Below are 20,337 nucleotides of genomic sequence, written 5' to 3'. Positions count from 1 at the left end.
AGATCCTCAATTGACTGATTTCTTATTTACCTTCAAACTTCCTTAAGCTATCCCTTCCCTTTTCTATTGCTAAGGTTTACATAAGAAAAGTTTGTTCTGTAAATACAATAGTAACTTACAATTTGTTTCAAGATTTGTTTAAATAATTGAAAACTGATAACAGCATTTACAAAGCCTTAATTATATAAATGTATTTAGAGGACTAGACCTATTTAAAAAGAGGCAAAATGATTTATCATCAAAAGTAGGCTTAGCAGTTAAATATTAAAAGCATTACTATCAGATTGACAGCATTTTCTAAATTATAAGAATAACTCAAAATTATATCATGTCTATGCTTTCTTTTTTATCTGAATTATCTTTTATAGATTCTCAGACCAGTGAGATTTATTAATTGTGTTTATTTTTTCATGTTGACAGAAGAATAATTTGCTTATTTCTCATTCCTACTACTATCCAGATTCCTAATTGGGCTTCAGAAAATTTACTGATTTACAGAGTAATTATTCTCAGAACCTTGTGAACTTTTGTTTAAACAGTCATTTTCTAGGAGAGGTGCACAGCTTTTATCATAGTGCTTGTATTCTTTATACTCTGAAGTAGAATGCATTTTGGAAGGCAAATTTTCTTCTTCTTGATTCTTTCTTTTCTCTTCCAGAATGCATTCTCTTTTGACTTTTTCATTAAGCAACATTCTGAAAGAAGTAAAATTTCTGAGTCTTAGTATATCTGAAAATATTTCTTTTCTTGGTGGACATTTGATGGAATACCAAATTTTAGATCCAGAATTTCTTTTGCTTAGAATTCTGAAACTATTATTTTATTCTCTTTTGCCAAATTATGTTGTTGATGTGAAATTAGGTGTAATACAACCTTCATTCTTTTTATGGTAGCATGCATAACGTTAGTATGTGTTTTACTTTTGAAACTTCACTAGAATGCATGTTGGGCAGATTGCCTGTCTGAATGCTGGATCTCCTCCTTCCTCGAACTGCCAATTTAATCTAATCATTTTGCCATCTCTAAAATTAATTGAGAGTACTTTAAACTTGTCAAGAATTGTGATATAGCCATAACTTTGTCCTCTTTTCCCTGAGCAATTTTGTCCAATTGAAAGAATACACTTCATTCCACACACTTAGATGGACTTTTACTATGAGGCATCTTAAAGCTTTTGGATAGCAAGTATATTGATCATCCTTTTAATTTGATTCTCCACACAAAGATGGGCTTCAATCTGCTTTTATTGATCAAAGTTTTTCTCAGTTTTGGTTTTAAATAGTTGGGAATAAGAAAGATGCCTCTTCCAACACTTAAAGTTCAAAAAAGTTGGATTCTTTTATTTGTCTATTGCAAAGTGGTGAATTCTTTTTCTGAATTCATCTCCTCTCTGTAGTGTTTTGACAAATAGAGCACATTGTGATAAAAATGTTTTGTGAACATATCATTGTATACTTCTCCCCAAATATCTTGGCAAACCAATTCTATAACAAATTACTGTTCTCACCTCCCAACTCCCAACCTCTGTAACTGAAGTAGGCAGAATAGCTTGGAGGTTGGCGTTGCAGACTGCAGTGTCTGTGAGTCACACTGTGTGAGTGGAAGCCTGTCTCCAACACTTACCAGTTGTGCAAATTCAGACTGATATTGCCTGCCTTCTTCGTGTCTCCTTTCACTCACCTGGGAATAATGACAGTTTCTTTCTCATTGGGCTGTTATTAGGAAACTAATCAATCAATTGATCTACCAATAGATAGATGAATCAGAACATTAGCTAGAATTTCCTAAGAGCAGCTGCAAAAGCAGTAGTAGTTATAATTACTGTTTAATTAATTGTCAATAGCAACAGGACAGTGAGGTGGAGAAGTGCCTGTGTGCTAAAACTTGATGCAATATTTAGAAGAGAAGTAATTCACACGTTTTTCCTTTAATTTTAAGATGTTTGGGGCAATTTCAAGGCAAATGGAAGCAGCAATTAACCTGCCACCATGTACTCAGGCACCTAAGTATGATAGATAAAAAGTAACTTTTTAAAAAATGTTATTTTAAATTAGTTACCAAATAGTTGATCTAATACCTTATCCAAAATTTTCCATAGGTACTGGATATATATTTTCTTAATCAACCAACATCACTTTCTCTATTTGTGATAGCAGAACCTCAGTTTCCCATAGAAAACCCATTTTTTAATGGGTTGGAGAAGGGTCTTAAGCTATTTCTTTCTATTATAGCAAAAGCAGTAAGCGAGCCTGATTCCTCGGACCTAGAAGCCAAAGAATTCCATTTCCCTGGCCTCGGTGATTAGTTAGTTTGCAAAATAAAATCTTTCGCATCACCATGGCATCCATGCATAAAATGAGGATGAAGTCTCAATACATATTTTAAAAATCTGGATTATTAATTTATTTCTGGCCATTACAAGATGATAATGCACTCTTTGAGGTTTAAATAATAGGTTGTTGACTTTTTTAGCTTCAAGGAATTGATATAACTGCTTAGCAAAAGGCATTCAAAGCTCTATAAAACCATAAGTATCTACTATTAATTTTGCTTTTAATTCTACTTATTTATTAATGTGTTTTTTCATTTATATATTACCAACTTTAAAACCATTATTTAACATGTATTCTAAAGTTTCTGTTTATTTAATCACAGTTATATTGATAAAGATTTTCAGATGATTGGCCCTATTAATATGACTAATCATTGACAGAAGCCAAAATTAGAACCCAGGTTTATGAGGCATAAAATAATTTACTATTTATCATCATTCTGTTTTTACTTTATTATTCAACTGTTACCAGTGTCTGCTATTTATTACATGAATTAATAATTTGCACAAGGCCAATAAACTCAAGTGTAGAAAAGTTTCATGATAATGCATCTGGGAAATGTCAAACTTTCTACTTAAAAATTAGTTATCTCTCAAAGTATCAAAAAGGAAACATATAGTCTTTACCTTGGATAACTTTACCTTGGATAATATTCTGAGAATTGCAATATACTTTACTCATGAGGAAATAATAGACGTTAAAATACAGGAAAATAAGGTAAAAATAAGGAACTATGAAAAGATACTATGAGAATCAAATGAAGATCTGCGCTCAAAAATTTCTTTAACATTAAAAGTGTACAATTGGCTGGAATAGATATTACGCGTGTGACACGTTATAGACAAGTCTGAGAAGTAATCGTTTCTTTCTTGTAATAAGAAAAAATAAAATTATTCTAAAGAATAACATATTTGTTTTTCTGTGTGTATTATTCATCTTCAGCAGTGAATTTTTCTATTAATTATAATGAAAATGTTTTCAGTTAAAAATAAGTGCTGTGCTAAAAATAATAATTAACACTTATTGGGTATTTTATTATGCTAGACATTGTTCTAATTATTTTGCACACTTTTACTCATTCTATCTTCAAATTACCAGGAATAATTACTCCAATTACAAATGATAATTTCAAAATTGCAGATGGTAAAATGAGGCAGAGGGCACAAGTAATTCACCCCATCTTACAAATGATAAATATCTGAGCTATGATTGGAAGCCAGGCAGGGCATGTCAGGCGCTAGATGCTTAACTACTATACTATACTACCATGTTATAAGTAATTACGTATAAAAAATAAATAAATAATTTTAATATATTTTTTTCTGTTGTGTTGAGAAAGTTGACCTAGATGTCTTGACATCAACATGCAGAGAAAAATGACTATAGATCAAAGTAGCATTCAACTGTGTAGCTAAGACTCACATAAAATTTTCCGTGCTTTTCAAATTGTGGTAGAAAAGTTATAATTAAATACTGAAGATTCAACTGTTTTTTTTTTTAAATTCTAAACTAAAAACATAAAGCAATGTTTAAAATGTTACTCTCTTTAAATTTAATCATCATGTGAAGAAATAGCTAATCTCAAGCCTGCTTCATTACATCAGCTCTGCCAGGAAAAAAACTAAGAAATTATCTATATGGCATTGGACCATGAGATTCAGTTTGTTATCCTAAGAAGACTGATCTCACATAGCCTCACTTTTTTCCTGCCTCCATTACATTCTTCATGTAAACTACGTATTAATTTTTAGTTTTTCTACTGTTAAAAGGAAATCTAAAATTAAATATTTAGAAAAAAATTTAAAGACATCAGCTTCTGGTTCAAAATTCAATAAACTAAATAACTTATTTTTATGCAAAGACATTATAAATTAGGAACTAACAAAAGAAGGGTCAAAGTTTTATTGTCAAAATTTGAAAAAATTAAAATGATGAATTTGTGTAGCTCTTTACAATTTACAGAACACTTTATCATAAATTGTCTCATTTTATTTAATCATTACCACACCTTTATAGAGACCATCCTAGCATATTTCAAAAATGACAATGGTCTTCATAAAATGTGGAACAATAGAAAACCAAACTCTGTAAAGCCTAGGAGAGTCCTGATCCTGAGCAGAATTAGAAAAAAGTGGATTTTTATAGTCAGGTGCCAACTTTACCAAAATGAATATTTTAATTTTGTAAATTTATATTTTTTATGTCCTCCATATTTTTTCCTCTTGTAGTTACTATGGTGCTCCAACTGGCTGAACATGCTGTTACTATGGAAACAACAGTATATTTCTCTGCATCTCATACATTTTGGTACATTCTTCAGATCTTTTCTCACATGTACATTTATTTTCATATGACAAATATGTAATTGAAAGTTCTATAATTCTTGAGCAATTATGGCAACTTAGACATTATTTTCATACTTACAGAGCAATTGGAAATTAATGACAGAATATACACAATATTGTACATTTTTACTCATCTTGGTATTCAACCAAAAATTATCAGCTTACTTTCTGCATGTGTTCTTTATAGAAATAACTTCTTTATTTAAAATATTTTATGATAAATTATTACATATTTTCTTGGTGCTTCCCAAACAAAATGAATAAAAATATATTTACTGGCAACACAAAAAGGAAAATAGGTTGCAGTAACTGTTATGATGCCTATTAGTTAAAAGGAATAAAATATTTTTGTCACTGAGTGAACTCCAATAAGAGAAAATAAAATTACTCTAAGGAATTATGTATTTTTTTTTTTCTGTGTGTATTCTTCATCTTTATCAGTTCACTTTTCTGTTGATTGTGATGAAAATATGTGCAATTAAAAATAAATGTTGCCCTAAAAGTAATAACTAACACTTATTGGGTAGTTTTTTGTAATGTAAGAAAGCCAATAAAAATAAGTTTACATATATTTTTCATGTATCAGTTTCAGTGAAGAAAATTCCTGTAAATATTCATATATTATGATTGTAGGCATTATCTTTTTAATTATACTACTTCTGGATTTATATACTTTCCACTACCCTGCATACATACACTGAAAGACATTTGGACGACTAAATCATAATTCATTACAACTTCCAGATAAATTATAATTAGGACTTTAACAAAACATATTTTTAACTGAAAATGCAAACTCAAGATCTGCAATGAAGCCTATTGTTGCACAAAATTATCTTTCTACTAATGTTTGTTTTGTGTAGTAGGCTATCATCACTTTAGAAATGCTTACAAGTATTTACTTGTGTGTAGATGGCATGATGTTCTAGTCTTTCATAATCTAAAACGTGTTTACCATACATTTTACATTTACCAAACCAGCATGTGAAACCCAATTTTGAAGTTTATACATTCGTGCTACCTAAAATCGATTTGAGACTTTATTTCAAAGAGTTATAGATTTAAGGACAGGTGTAAATTGGTGCTCCTTCTGTATCTAATTTATCCTTTTATAGGAATTGCACATTAAAGTAATACACATTCCCTTAAAATTAAATATAGGTTATTGAATACGTTTAATATGTTAGAGAAAGACTGCACTATAAATAAATGTAGCACTTAAAAATATATTTTGTAGTCCGAGGCATGCACTGAAGTGATGATTACATCCTTATCTTGATACAATTAGGAAATATTTTTGCAAGTGAGGATGCCCTTTATGGAGGGTAAATACTTGGAGTTATTCATCTCGCGCTAAAAAGATAAAGGAAATGGACACACGCAAGGAGTGAGTTTAGGAGCGGAGGTTTAATAGGCAAAAGAAAGAGAAAGGAGAACAGCTCTCCCTCAGAAGACAGAGGGGCACACCAAAGGGAAATCTAGCCCACTGCGGAGTGCACCAGGTTTTATAGGTAGGCTTGAGGAGGCGGATTCTGATTTACATAAGGCCCACAGATTGGTTGGACCAGGCCTGACATACTAATCTTCAATAATCTTATTATGCAAAATGACTTTCCAGTTGGTTGGCACCATGTTGTCGGCATCTTACTGTACACGTGGCTGACAAAGAAAAGGGAAGATGGAGCCACCATTTTGAATATGCATCTTCCCAGGTAGCCTTTTCCTATTGGCGCCACTGCCGGCATTCGCCCAAGCAAACCTTCAGCTTGCTTGTCTATGTCTGCAGCTCGATTTTACTGGCTGCTCTTAGAAAATAAAATGATTTGGGGGCCGCTTTTCATTAAAAGGAAAACCTTACCAAGAGTAATTTCCTTACCCTCACTATCTGCCTAAATAATTTCTTCTTAACTTCTATATCATTACTTTACACTATTTACCAGTTATTATTATTATTTTTTAAACTTCTTGGGCAAAGGTGTAATAAATTTATTGAAAAACGTTATGTTAATGCTCCGTTTTTTCATGTTATGCTGTTTGGATAGTTTTGTAAAGAAAATGGCCTCTAACATACTATATTTAAATAACAGCAATTATATTAATTATTGTAATAATTGCTTTCCTGATTAATATATTTTCCCATATTTTTTATTTAATAAAGACAAATCAAAGGAATTATTTAACAATTTTTGCACAACCATGCTTAACTGACAAAGATGATTTGTTTAGGATCTTAAGGGTAACAAAGATATATGCTAAGAGGGTACCACCGGAAAAAAAGACAAAAACATTCTACCGCAAGAAAATGCTTCAAGACCAAAAATATTAATTCCATAAGAAAATATTTCATATCTCTTTTATCAGACAGACTATTAATTAACTCATTTCTGTAATCCAGTTACGTGGCATATATTCCTTTTTCTTGTTTCTCATGCAAAAGGTTGGAAAGTTTTTCTCTAAACAGAGCAAGTCAGTGCTAATGGTTTCAAGTCAGGGCTGGCAGTCAGCCTGGAAGAGCATGCTCAGAAGGCCATTTACACTTACCCGACCCCTGCCTGATACTCTCCCCCGCTCCAAAAGGGTTCAGTTAATTTCTGTTACTAATGAATTATCTCTTATACTTAACAGACATATGAATGACTACAAATGTACCTATAAATTAACAGGATATCATTCAATGTGGAGGAGAACAGCTGGAACCTAATGACACCCTGGAGGTTTCTTGGTTACTGTTTTTAGAAAACAGAAGAAAACCTTCCTCATTCCAGGTAATACATAAAAATAACACTTTAACACAAAGTGTTCATCCTGCCTGTATGCTTCCCCTAAAATGCCCTGTAAGCAACTCAGAATTAAACAAAATTAGGATATAAGACTTAACGAGTACACCCCAAACAGACAAGAAGTTTAAGTAAGGACTGCTTCCTGTAATCTTATCCATATTGTTTCATGGATAATTTTCAGAACATAAAAGTACAATAAATACTGTAATGGAAATATAGGGATTCATTTATTACTTTTTGCTTTGCAATCAAAGATACCCAATACTACTTCTATTTACTTCTTATAAAAGATTATCAATTTACATTTAAAACAAACAAACAAAAAGCATAAAAGAAATTCCAAATGAATTCCTACAGACAGCACAAAAAAGGGGGAAAAGGAAATTCTTTTCCCTGCTTTCAAGCTTTATTATGCAGGTTCAGAAATGATTATTTTATGCACTCCTTAAGTCAAAGAACGTACTGCCATGCTTCTTTGCACTGAGTTTTAGGACATGTTAATGTTGCCAAATCAAATTTAAATATAGTCCCAATATCATCACAATTTACAAATGCATATGCCAGGATTAAGGGTGAATAGGGGGAAAAACTCCAAATGTTTTAGAATGCAATTTAATCAAATGAGTTAAATGAAATAAGAAACATTTAATTTAGTAGGCTATCTTGTTAAATAATGAGTTTGTGTAGAAAGCATAATCAAACAGAACTAAAAATCATGTCTAGTAAATGACACAAATGATTTCTCAAATGTTTAAGTTTGACTTAAGTTCAAAGTCTAGTTGGTGGGGATTAACGATCTATATACTCTTTATACTAATTTTAGAACTTTAAATTCCAGAAAGACAAACTAATTTCTTCATTAGTTTACTTTTGACAACAGAATTCTAAACACACAGAATTAATGCAGTGGCCTCAGCACCCTCCCAGTTAACATTTAAGTTAGATTACAAGAACAATAAAACATTTCAGGCTGGGTGCAGTGGTTCACGCCTGTAATCCCAGCACTTTGGGAGGCCGTGGCGGGCGGATCACGAGGTCAGGAGATCGAGACCATCCCCCGTCTCTACTAAAAATACAAAAAATTAGCCGGGAGCGGTGGCGGGCGCCTGTAGTCCCAGCTACTACGGAGGCTGAGGCAGGAGAATGGCGTGATCCCGGGAGGCGGAGCTTGCAGTGAGCCGAGACTGTGCCACTGCACTCCAGTCTGAGTGAAAGAACGAGACTCCGTCTCCAAAAAAAAAAAAAAAAAGTTTCAGAAGACATACACTCCCTATGCACTTCATAGGCCTGCCCAAGTTGTCCCCAACTCTTTTGCAAGACACAAAGACAATTCACCTGATTCTAAGTCTATTTCGCAGAAATATAAAAATCATACAAATATTAGCATATTTTCAACACATTATGGAAATACATTTGGAGAGATGGAGTACTCAATATATATTATGTTGGCCACTTTAAACCGAAGGCATCATTATTTATTCAATTTTCAGACATTGTCATGGTATCTTATACCTTCATATAAGGTAGGTCCAAGGCCAGAGACTTTAGTATCATTCCAAAGAATATAGATATATATATACACACACACACATATTTCTTTTAAAATAATATTTAAGAGTTTTACTACAGAAAGTCTGGCTTCAACATGGAAGCATTTTTCTTTTACAAGATTATACACCTGCATGAAAGTAGGTGATTTCCTTTACATTTAATTTTTTTTCACAGTAGCAAAATAGACTTCTTATACATTGCATTTAAATTGACAAAGAAATTTAAGATATAAAGTTCCATGTAACTTTTTGTATTGTGAACTGCTCTCTTAAAGCAGTTAAGACTACTGTATCTTAAAACAGTAAGTAGAGTTTACTATTATGATTAAAAGGGAATTTTAATGTATCCTTAAAATATACATCAATTTTCTTGCTATCACTTGTTTCTAGAATGCGTTTCTTTCTAAAGCTAAAACCACATGCATAAAAAATAGATATCTTCAAACTCATTCAACAGTTTGCTACTTTATGTGGTATGTAAATAAAGTCTTTTATTTAATTTCTTACACATTATCTTAAGCATGATTTTATTTTTCTTGAAGGAATTCGTCTTTCAAGGTCAAAATTAGTACGCGTTTACACATGAGAACATTTTCTTAATGTTATTACTACCTGCAAATACATTCTTCCATAATGGACTTTCAGTTTTCATCAGAAAGATAGCACATGCCTTTTTAAAGTCCTATGAATAAAATTTATACGGGGAGGAGAACGCAAGTATGGTGAATACTCTCACTTCCAACAAGGTCTCAAGAAATCCTCCTGCTTCAAAACATAAACACAATCTCACAGGATTTTTGTTTGATCGTAATGTGGGCAAGAAAACTGTATTTCTATTCTTTTTGATAGTAACAGTTATACTGAATTTGTTTTTTCACTTTCCATCAAAAAACACATAGCATATGTTGTTACATGGATTCTCAAACCTATTTAGATCCAGTATGCTCATTAGAATAATATAGCATTCTGATTTTAAAAGCAGCTGATTGCTTATAGAAAAATGATATGCATCAGACATTTAATCAGAAAAGAAAAATGAGAACATGTCTTTCATGTTTGATATCATTTAACTTACAGGATGACATGAAAATAGGTGGGTTATAATTTTAACAAAATTACAAAATTAAAACCCACTTCAACTAATGAAAAAAATCAAACACTGAAGAATCAAATATCTACCAACTTAACTAGTATTACTGTCCAAATAAATGTCTTCCATTGCACTGAACATTAGAATTAGAAATTCACTATATGTTAAGGCATGTTTTAATTATGCTCCAGAATTGCAGTTATACTGGTCAGTGTTCCTGTTTCCCTACTCTTGCCTTCATCCCACCCCTTTCTTACAGGGCTCAAAATATTAAGTCATGTTTTGGTTAGCTATTGTAGATTAGAGCTGGCATAACACAGTGTGTTCACTAGGTTTTATGAGCATAAACATTAAAATGTTACCTAAAATGTACCATAATTTACTTTACACTCCAATCTAAGATGGTTTAATGTCTTGACAAAAGGTGAAAGGACTTAAGTACATTTTACCTTTTGTGCATTTAGACCACCATATGCGTAGATGTTCTAATGCTGAATTCTTGGTCTTCAGTATCTCATAGTGCTGGATGCTTGAAACTATGACAGAAACTTGTAACACAGACCAATCACAAAGTATCACATGTTTCTTGCCTTTTGTGATCTTGCAATAAAAATGTGCCAGGTGAGGATCACAAGGATAGTATTAAAATCATAAGGTATATCCTGCAACTTGTTCAGATGTTTTCTGGCTGCAGGGAGGCCAGACGTTTATTTATTCAATATGTACTTCTTAGTTCCCATGCAGTAGTTCTCTATATATTCTGCCCAGTGTAACTGCTGTACATCAATATTGAAAGTCTTTTATCTTCAGGGTTTAGTTGATTCATTAACATGTTGACATTTTCAGTATTCCAAATCCAAGAATTACTTGTGAAATACTCAAGTAACATCATAGCTTTGTGAAGATGAGTTATTGTTTTCATCATCCTTGGGCTTCTTCCAGTCATCGTGAGGTAGATATCATAGAGGAATGCTGGGGCCTTATGACTTACAGCAATCCAGTAATGATATAAAAGGTGACTGGAAGTTAGATGTACATTGGGCCGTTTGGAGGTCTGCTCCAGAGGATTCCTCTTGAAAGTGGAAATTACATGGTATTCAGCTTCACCCAGTGGAAAGGATTAGTGCTATCTGTTGTACAATTATATGCCATGAGGTTTCTTGATCTATTAACTCCGGAATACCAGGCTGCCACAAGACTCTTGTTCACAACTGCATCTAAGGAACAAGATCTGCAAGGGCATTATTGGAGACATGCATTGTTCAAAGAATTCCTTTCCCTGCCACAATAAAGAGACCGCTTGGTCCATTAAAGTTATCAATCCATCCTGGAAAATGTTCTTTCCAACTGGCACCAACAATAGATGGCCTTACAATCTCCACGTTTAGCTTTGTTCCTTCTTGTTGTACAACATATTCTGCCAATGCTTTTGTGTATATGTATGTGTTAGGTCTGTCTCCTATCAACTTTGTCATGATATCATTTACTAGGCCACAATCCATCCACTCTAAAGAGTCAATCAGCTTCTTGAGATCCACAGGTGGTGGATAGACTACTTCATCAATATGCTTTTGATTACAGTAGGCATATGCTGTTGATACATGCATGAACACTTCCAGATTCTTTATTTGTTGTGCAAATGAAACTCTCCCATTGCAATCACATTGAACTGAACAGCATCTCTTAAATTTTTATTAAACCTTACTGTAGCTGCACAGTGGAATATAATATTGGTAGAATCTGTGATCACCTCTTTATCTTCTTCACTGAGAGCCAGTTTAGGTTGGGTGAGTTCACTGTTGATTGCTGTAATTTTAACTCTAAAATCTCGATTTTCATTTCTCAGTCTGTCAAACAGATTGCCACTGAGGACTTCTTCCACTCGCTCTTGTGGTGTCTGTCCAGATTTCTGCCTCACCAAAACATATACTGAATTCACCTTAGGATAAGATATCAGCAACTTTTCCAGAAGCACTTTCCCTAGAAAACTAGTAGCTCCTATGAGGCGGACATTCTTGCCTTCACAGTATTCTGGCATTGAAACCATTTTGATCTTTCTGTATAAATTTTGGCTCACAGGCTTAGTATCCAGATCTGATTGAGAAGAGCATCCAGCATGGGTACTCTTTCAGGAAACCTTCCCTGATTCACTCCATGCCACTCAGATTACTTCTCTACTCTGAGTCACCGCAGCACTTAAGTATTCTGTTAACCTTCGCCACCTCTATGCTGCCTCCCAACCCAGGTGGTGCCCCTAGGCTCCATGACTGCAAACCAGACCTCACCGTGCATCCCCCTTATGGGGGGCAGTGGTGGGGCTCTGATTAATATCTTAATGAGCTTCAGTGAAATGCTAGGGAGAAATATCTTCTTATTTTCACATTTGATTTTAATTTATTGACATAAATTCTCCTATTACTGTTGCAGTTGTTTCAATCCTATTGTTAAAGAGTGGGTGAGAGTCTTACAGCTCTTTTACTTCCCCATGTCATTTTCCCTTGGAGGTGAGCTTTGGATTCTTTTCCCACAACCAAGAAAAATAAGGTGCATGGACAACAGAGAGTGAGTAAGGCAAAGTCAGATTTACTAAGTGACAGAAAAGCTCTCAGCAAAGAGAGTGGCCCCAAAAAAGGGTTGCCAGCTATGAAGCTGAGTCTGGGGTTTTTATGGACTTGGAAGGGAAAGAGTGTGCTGACTGGTCTGCAGACCATCTTGGAGAAAGCACCACTCAGAAAGAGGTATGATTGTATAAAGAACCAATTGGAGGCAGAGGTGAAAGCTTGGCCTGGGACCTTGGCTGGGGAACAATCAGGGGCTGAATTGATGATTAACTCTATGTAAATGAAGACTTGCCCCATGGCCAATTCTACAAGTGTAGGAATATGTAAAATAGGTGAAAAGAGATTAAGACATGCCAAGGAGAGAGAAATGTGTCCACAAAAGAAGTGGAATTAGTTCATGTGGGTTTACAAAGTAGGTGTTTCCATTCAAGGATGCAAGCTCTTTCTTATTTGGGCCTGCAGTTTGATTTTTAGGATGTTCTTTGTTTAAAGGAGTTTTACCAAGGACCCACTCTAACTGCCTACGTGACCAGTTTCTTCCTCCTCTCGCATTGTCCCTTCAGGAATGGAGATCCTAACTGCTGTTATGGAAGTGAGGCAATGATCCTTCTGGCTGTTTCCTGCTAGAGTGGGGGACTGTGTGGGGAATAGCAGCTAGGGTTCCTACCAGGCCCAGTCTAAGCATCCTCAGAAGAAAAGTGAATTCATACATGGTTACATTTGCATCACCATTTAGAGCTTGATAGCCTCTAGGTGAGAAGAAATAATCTGGGTTATAGCATTGGCATGAAAGGCCCAAACATTAATACAAGACAAACAAGGAAAAGAGGTCTTAACAAAGGAGCTAAGCAGGTCCAAATATAAGACTGGAATAGTTAAGAAGAGATTGTAGCCAACTGGATCCAGAGACAGCCTTTTCTCTCAATCTGCTAATAATTCTAATTTTGTCCTTAAGTAGCTGTAAGTTTACTTCTACCTGACTGGAAGTGTTGATCCAGAAGCAGCATGTCTCATTTAAGGGTGCACAGCCACCCCCTACCTTGACTGTAAGGACATCAAGAGCTCACTTATTTTGCATTTCCACAGAGGTTAGACAATTTATGGATTGTTGTTGGGTTTCTATGGCTCCTACTGTTGCCTTCCACCCTCGTTACATCATAATAGAGAGATTAAGTACTGATCAAATTCAAGAAGAGGAATACTGGCAAATTAGAATAGGCCTCTGCCTATAGAATTCCCCATAAATGGTTTTTCTAATATAGGATTGTCATGGGCCTGTCCTCTTTAGTACCCTCTGTCTGTTAAATCTCCATATGATGGCATAGAGATAAGTGATCTCCTTGTTTGATGTGCACTGGAAAATGCACTTTCCAGAAAAAAGGCCAGATTGGGGATTTCACCAGATGATACTGCTATGTCAATGGAGTTTAAAAATAATCGGTCACAGACCACTGCCACTATGGTGCATGTTCCCCTCCAGTGCCTGGGGAGGATTAAGATAGCCAGGCGCCACAGAGAAAGTAAAGCCTCATTTCTTGAAGGGATGCTTCTAAGTTGTGGTTTGTGAGGGTTCTAGCTAGATTTAGTCCAGGCCCTGTAAGGTCGTCTCCTTTACATCAAATGAGGGTATTTTTGGGATACGGATATCCATACTCACTATAATCACAGCACCATTTGAAGTTTTACATGCTAGGTGGAAATAATCTTTTTTGGCAGATGGAGTTTTGAAAGATCAGAGACACAATATGTCCTGGCCAGTATCTTAGATAACCCTCTTTATACGGGCTATTGGTCCTCAAGTTCCCTGTTCACTTGCAGATTTGTAGATCACTACCATTATCAAATATCATACAAGGGTCCAGGATTACATATGTGGGCATGTTTGGGAGGTCCCTGAGTTATTTATTACCTGATAATAATGCTGGCAAGAGGTGACATCCCTGGTCAGGGGTAACAATTCCCACTTGGAATTCCAACCAGGTCTAGTTAGATTCTTAAAAAATTTTCCATAGCCTTTCCCAATGTTTGGTGTCACCCATGTTCCTTCTTAATCTCCAAACCTGTGCTCTCTCAGCAATTACAAGTGTAGTGTTGCAATATTTGATGTCCCCCAAGAGTAGTCCTTTTTCTCTGCTCCTAATGCAGAGGGAGGTATTTGCCATCATTTTGTTAACCTTACCCAGTCTAATGGTATGAGTGTTAACCTTGGGGAATATGTTTTTATAAGTGGAGTTATAAGTGCTCTCATCTGTAAAGAGAGTCCAGTCTGGGTTTCCTAGGGAAGTTTCTTTGAGGGTCTCACTGGTTGCATAGGTTTGCACTACTGCCTGTTCACAGTCATGTTCTAACTCTCCAGTTTCCTCTAGAGGCAAGTTCAGGCAGGGCAGGTTTTTAACTTCCTTCTAGAAGCAAAGCCTAATATTTAGAGAGGTGATTGTCTTTTAACCAGAGACTCCCTTTAGAGGATAGCAGTTCTGCCACATTATATGGGATATATACAGTTAAATCATTCCCTATGGTCAACTTAGTGGCTTCTGGTACCAGCAAGGCTACTGCTACAACTGCTTGGAGGCAAACTGGCCACCCTTTAGCCACCAAGTCAAGATCCTTGCTGAGGTAACTGACTGTTGAGCTGGACCATGGGCCTGAGTCAAATTTCCAAGGCTGTTTCCTCTCCAAGACATGAAGATTATGGAAAGACTGAGGGCTGACACTTTAAGTAAGGCTTGTTTTAGCTGGTTAAAGGCCTTTTTGAACCACAGGTTCCCAGGCCAGGGAGTGAGATTTAGGTGCTTGAGTTTCTTTTATAAAATGATATAAAGGGCGAGCTATCTCACTGTACCCAGGTAGCCACAATCTGCAAAAATGTATAATGCCCAAGAATCCTCTTGGCAGTTTGAGGGTTTTAGGAAGGGGAAAAGAGGAGATGGGCATAGTTCTCTCCTTGCCTGATGTTCTGATCCTTTCTGATAAGACCAGACCTTGGTATTTTGCTGAAGTCTGGCAGAGCTGATCCTTAGATTTTGATACCTCATATCCCCTGTCAGCTAAAAAATTAATGCCTTCCTGAAAAGCTTCCTTGGTTGGGGCACAGAGGAGAATATCATCTACATATTGTAAAACTTCAACATGAGGATGAGAGAAATCAGAGAGCTCTTTTGACAGGGCCTTGTCCGAACAGTTGGGGGCTGTCTAGGTAACCCTGAGGCAGTACTGTCCAGGTTAACTGGGTGGTCTGATTGGAAAGATCTTCAAGTAAAAACAAATTTTGGAAGTCAGGGTGCAATGGTATACAGAAAAAAAGCAAATTTCAGGCCCCAAACTCTGAGTCATTTATTTCCCTTGGGTATTTGAGTTAGGGTATAGGGATTGGGCACTACCAGATGAACTGGAACCACAGCTACGTTAATGAGGCAGAGGTCTTGAACTAGTTTCCATTCCCTGTTGGGCTTTTGCACTCCTAATATTGGGGGGTTTCAGGGGCTGTTGCAAGGTCTGAGGAGACCTTGTGTTCTCAAATTATTAGTGATAGCTTCTACCCCTTTTCTAGCTTCTGGTTAGGGAGGAAGGTAGGATCCTTAAGGTAGATCTGGACTGGTGTACCAGTTATACCTCTGCTAATTCTTCCTTAGGTTGCCCAAACCTTTGGATTAATGTTGGCTTTCACCAGAAGGAGACAAAGAGTTTGTCCTGGAGTCATAAGAGTGGTGGCTCCCATACAGGCTAGAATATCTTTACCTATTAATGGAGTGGGACTTTCAGGCATAATTAAACAGGTGTGGGTAAAAAGTATGTCTCCCAAACCACAACTGAGGAGCTGTAGAAATATTGGTTTAAAGGCTTTCCTGAGACACCCATTACGGTCTTGCTATGGAAGGAAGAAAAGCATGCATTGGAGAGAACAGAGAGACTGACTCTGGTGTCCAGAAGGAATTTTACCCTCCTCCTTTCCACCTCCAGAATCACCCAGAGCTCCCAAATAGTGATGGCAGTCTGAGGAATTGGAGTCAGGGAATTGAGCCGTGAGACCCATCCATCCTTCTAGACCATTTGGGAGACTGGCCCTGGACCCAGTGCCCTATGCCTCTGGGGACAGTTGGCCTTCTAGTGGTTCCCACCACAAGCTTGACAGGGTCAAGGTGGCTTCCTTTTGTTGCCTCAGCAGTCCTTTTTAAAGTGTCCTGGCTTGACACACTGGTAGCAGTTAGCAGGTGCACCTCGGGGGTTCTGGATTTTATAGGCCTGCAATGCAGCCACTAGATCCTCTGTTTTATTTCTTGTGCTTCCTCTTTTTCTCCTGGTTCCTAATGTAAAAGACAAAGATGGTCACTTTTGGGTGGTTCCCTAAGGTGCTATCTGGTCCCATGACCTGTTTCTGCAATATCCTTCTGATATCAGGGGCTGTCTGGTAATGAACTTGTCCTTTAGAGTTGGTGGTCCTTCGACCAAATCAAGAGACAGAGGGGTACATTTTACTAAAGCTTCTCTCAGTCTCACTAGAAAGTCTGAGGCATCTAGTTTATGGTTTATCATGCAAAGCTTGGAGTAATTAAGAGGTTTGGCTCTGGTCCTCCATAAGCCATCTAGTATGCTCATCTTGAAATGGCTTTTCTTCCACTTATCTGTGGGATCACTGAGGTTCCAATTAGGGTTTTCCGTGGGCACTGCCTCACTTCTTGTTGGGTATGTGATTTTTGTGTCATTCTCCCCTTCTCTTCTTCTCAACTGGTAATAGGAGACATATTGCTGGTCTCCAAATCCCCGTGCTTCCTGTGGGGCAGGGCTGCCTGTCCTTCAGCAGCATTTAGGATTTGGTTTAGGATCAACATAACATCTCTCCATGTAAGGTCAAACACCTGGGATAGGTTTTGGAAAGCCTTTATACAACAATTGAGGTCATCAGAGAACTTGCCTAGGTCCCCCTTTATTTCTCTTATGTCCTGAAATGAAAATGGAACTTAGACCCTAGTGGCACCACATCCATCAGGCATTTTCTGTACCCTGCAGGGTAACAGCAAAGTTGAGATTTTCCTGACTGGTAGAGCTGGGGGTACTGATGACGTAGCTAGAGGAAGTCCCAGATAGAGGCGGGCAAGAAGGGCTGAGAGATCCGGGAGTTTCATTTGAATGTTCCCCAGGGATTTGTTTGACTGACTTTGGGGAATTGCTCTCTGTGGGCTTGCCCGATACAATTGCTAAGAGGGCAGGATCAATCCTACCATGTTGACAAAGATCCGAGTGGTCTCACAAGGCAAAAAATGCTTGGGACCTTGGATCATTTGCCTTCCTGTCTGCAGGGAAAATTCAGTTATTGGGTGTTGAAATTAATGCTTTCCTAAGGAGGCCAGGCCTCCTCATCCTGCAGTTGGTATGATGGCCATGCTTGAGTGAAAAAGAATATGAGGCACTTATTCTTCAGAGTCTGAGGGTTAAAGAAGTTCTAATATTATAGAATACACTTAACAAGAGTGCAGGCTGAAGATTGTTTGCTACCCAGATAGAAAGAGAGAAAAGAAAAGGTGCCCCTTAGTCTCCTTCCCACATTTAGGGTGACCAAGAGTGAAGAGAAACATAGATATGGCATCCACCTTCTCCTTCTTCCCTCCCTGTATCCTCTGTGTTCTGGCGACTGTCACAGGTGCTACCCATGGATGTGAGTGTGACCTACAACCATGGATCTGGAGGAGCTAGTCAGCAGGTGTAGTCATGCTCATATGCTCATTACCCTAGCTCTCCACGTGTGGATTCTCATTGCTTTCCTAGATCCCTTTGATCCATAAGGCTCCCAAGTTTCCCTAGATGGGGCTCGGGAGAGGTTATGCAACAGTTGGATCTGGGAAAGACACTTCAATGGAGGGAGTATCTTAATCTTTTCCTTACTTCTATGACAGTCTGGGCAAAGTTATGAATTCCTAGAGAATGTGACCAATTAACCCTCTAGACATAGAATCCCCTTTTCATTCAGATGCCAATGTAGGTGGATGCAGAATAGGTGCCTCAAAAGAACATAAAGGTTGAATGGCTGTCCTCCCTGTGATGGGGACTGCACTGAAGCTAAAACTTCTCTTTCCACTGTTGAAGGTGGAACATTTCTCTTTACAGATGGGGAATGGTGCCTGGTTCCTAATAGAGAGACATAGAAGGGAGATAAATTAGGGAACTAGAGGCCTTGGATAAAGGGTGATAGGTTCCTCCAGGGAGATAAATGCCATTCCACTAGGTGACTTAGTCAAGACTGAAAATGTTAAGTTGTAATTTTTTCTTCAAATATTTTCCAGGCAAAGGTTAGAAAGAAAGGTTTGAGGCTTGATAGGCTATCTCAACAGTATGCCCCCTACAGGAGAAAATTAATTTGTCTCATAAAGGAACTGTTTAAATTCACAGGGCAGTGCTGAGCTCTTACATGGAGGAAAAAAAAAACAAACAAACAAGTGAAAAGGAGGGTATCCCCTTGGGGTGAAGAAATATCCCCCTATACAGTGCCATGAATATCTATTATTGAGGAATAAAAAGTCCCTTACTAGGTGAAAGTTTAGACTGAAATCTTAAAATCTCCCTGTCTCAACAAAATCACCAAAACACCAATTCTTTGAATTATGCTCCTGATTGCTAAGGCACTTGCAGACTGTATCTAGCATGACTATGTTCCTGGGCTTGCAAAAATACCTACGGCATTGCTTACAAAGAAAGGACAGGAGCCATAATTGCCATGGAGGAGAGAAAGGAAGAAAATGTGATAGGAAAGACTGGAGGTCCTGGTGTTGACACCCTAATGAGCTGTCAGAAACTGGAATTAGTCCAGAGGCTTTCAGGTAACACCAAGGTGCAGCCTTGGCCAGAAATCTTCAGTTGCCCTCCTTCCAACCCCACGTGATTGTTAGATCTTCTGTGAAAGTAAACTGGATTGGAACAAAGTCAATATTCTCAATGCTTGAGCGACATGGGGGATTGACAGAGTCCTCTCCAGAAAGCCTGTCTCCTGAGTCTTGTAAGGCTGGCAGCTGCACTATCCATTTTTAACTGACTGACAGGGACCTAGTTTTTAATTTAATCTTGTTAAAAAAAAAAAACCTAAGGACAAGGAGCCTCAGAAATGAAAGTGAAGAGTTGGAGATTCACTCTTACACTTTCTATGAATTCCTGACCAATACACCAACATTGTTGCAGCTTTCACACTCCTGTTCTTTGGCAATCTGGAGGGAGTGTTACGGCTCTTTTAATCCCCCATCACCAGCAAGCCCTATGTTCCTGTTCAACAACCAAGAATTAAGGCACATGGACACCAGACAGTGAGTTAGGCAGAATCAGATTTATTAAGTGACAGAAAGACTCTCAGCAAAGAGAGGTGACCAGAGAGGGTTGCCAGCTATGAGGCTGAGTCTGGGGTATTTATGGACTGGAAGGGGAGGAATGTGCTGAGTGGTCTGCAGACTGTCTTGAAGAAAGCACCACTCAGAAAGAGGTATGACAGTGTAAAGAACCAATTGGAGGCAGATGTGAAGCCTTGGCCTGGAACCAGTTAGGGGCTGCAGTGAAAGCTTGGTCTGGGATCTTGGCCCAGGACCAATCAGGCGCTGAGGTGATGTGAAGACTCAGCCTGTGGCCAATCATAAAAGGTACATATGTAAAATAGGTGAAAAGAGACTAAGGCACACCAAGGGGAGGGAAAGGTGTCCTG

General features: G+C 37.3%; 1 pseudogene; it reads right to left on the bottom strand.

Moving 5' to 3' along the window:
* Window positions 1-10,604: 10,604 nt before the first annotated feature.
* LOC693291 (fatty acyl-CoA reductase 1 pseudogene) lies at window positions 10,605-12,145 on the bottom strand (annotated as a pseudogene).
* Window positions 12,146-20,337: the final 8,192 nt, after the last annotated feature.

The sequence above is a fragment of the Macaca mulatta genome, chromosome 17 (genome assembly GCF_049350105.2).
Source record: "Macaca mulatta isolate MMU2019108-1 chromosome 17, T2T-MMU8v2.0, whole genome shotgun sequence".
Lineage (NCBI taxonomy): Eukaryota > Metazoa > Chordata > Mammalia > Primates > Cercopithecidae > Macaca > Macaca mulatta.
This window is presented reverse-complemented; position numbering and strand designations above follow the sequence as displayed.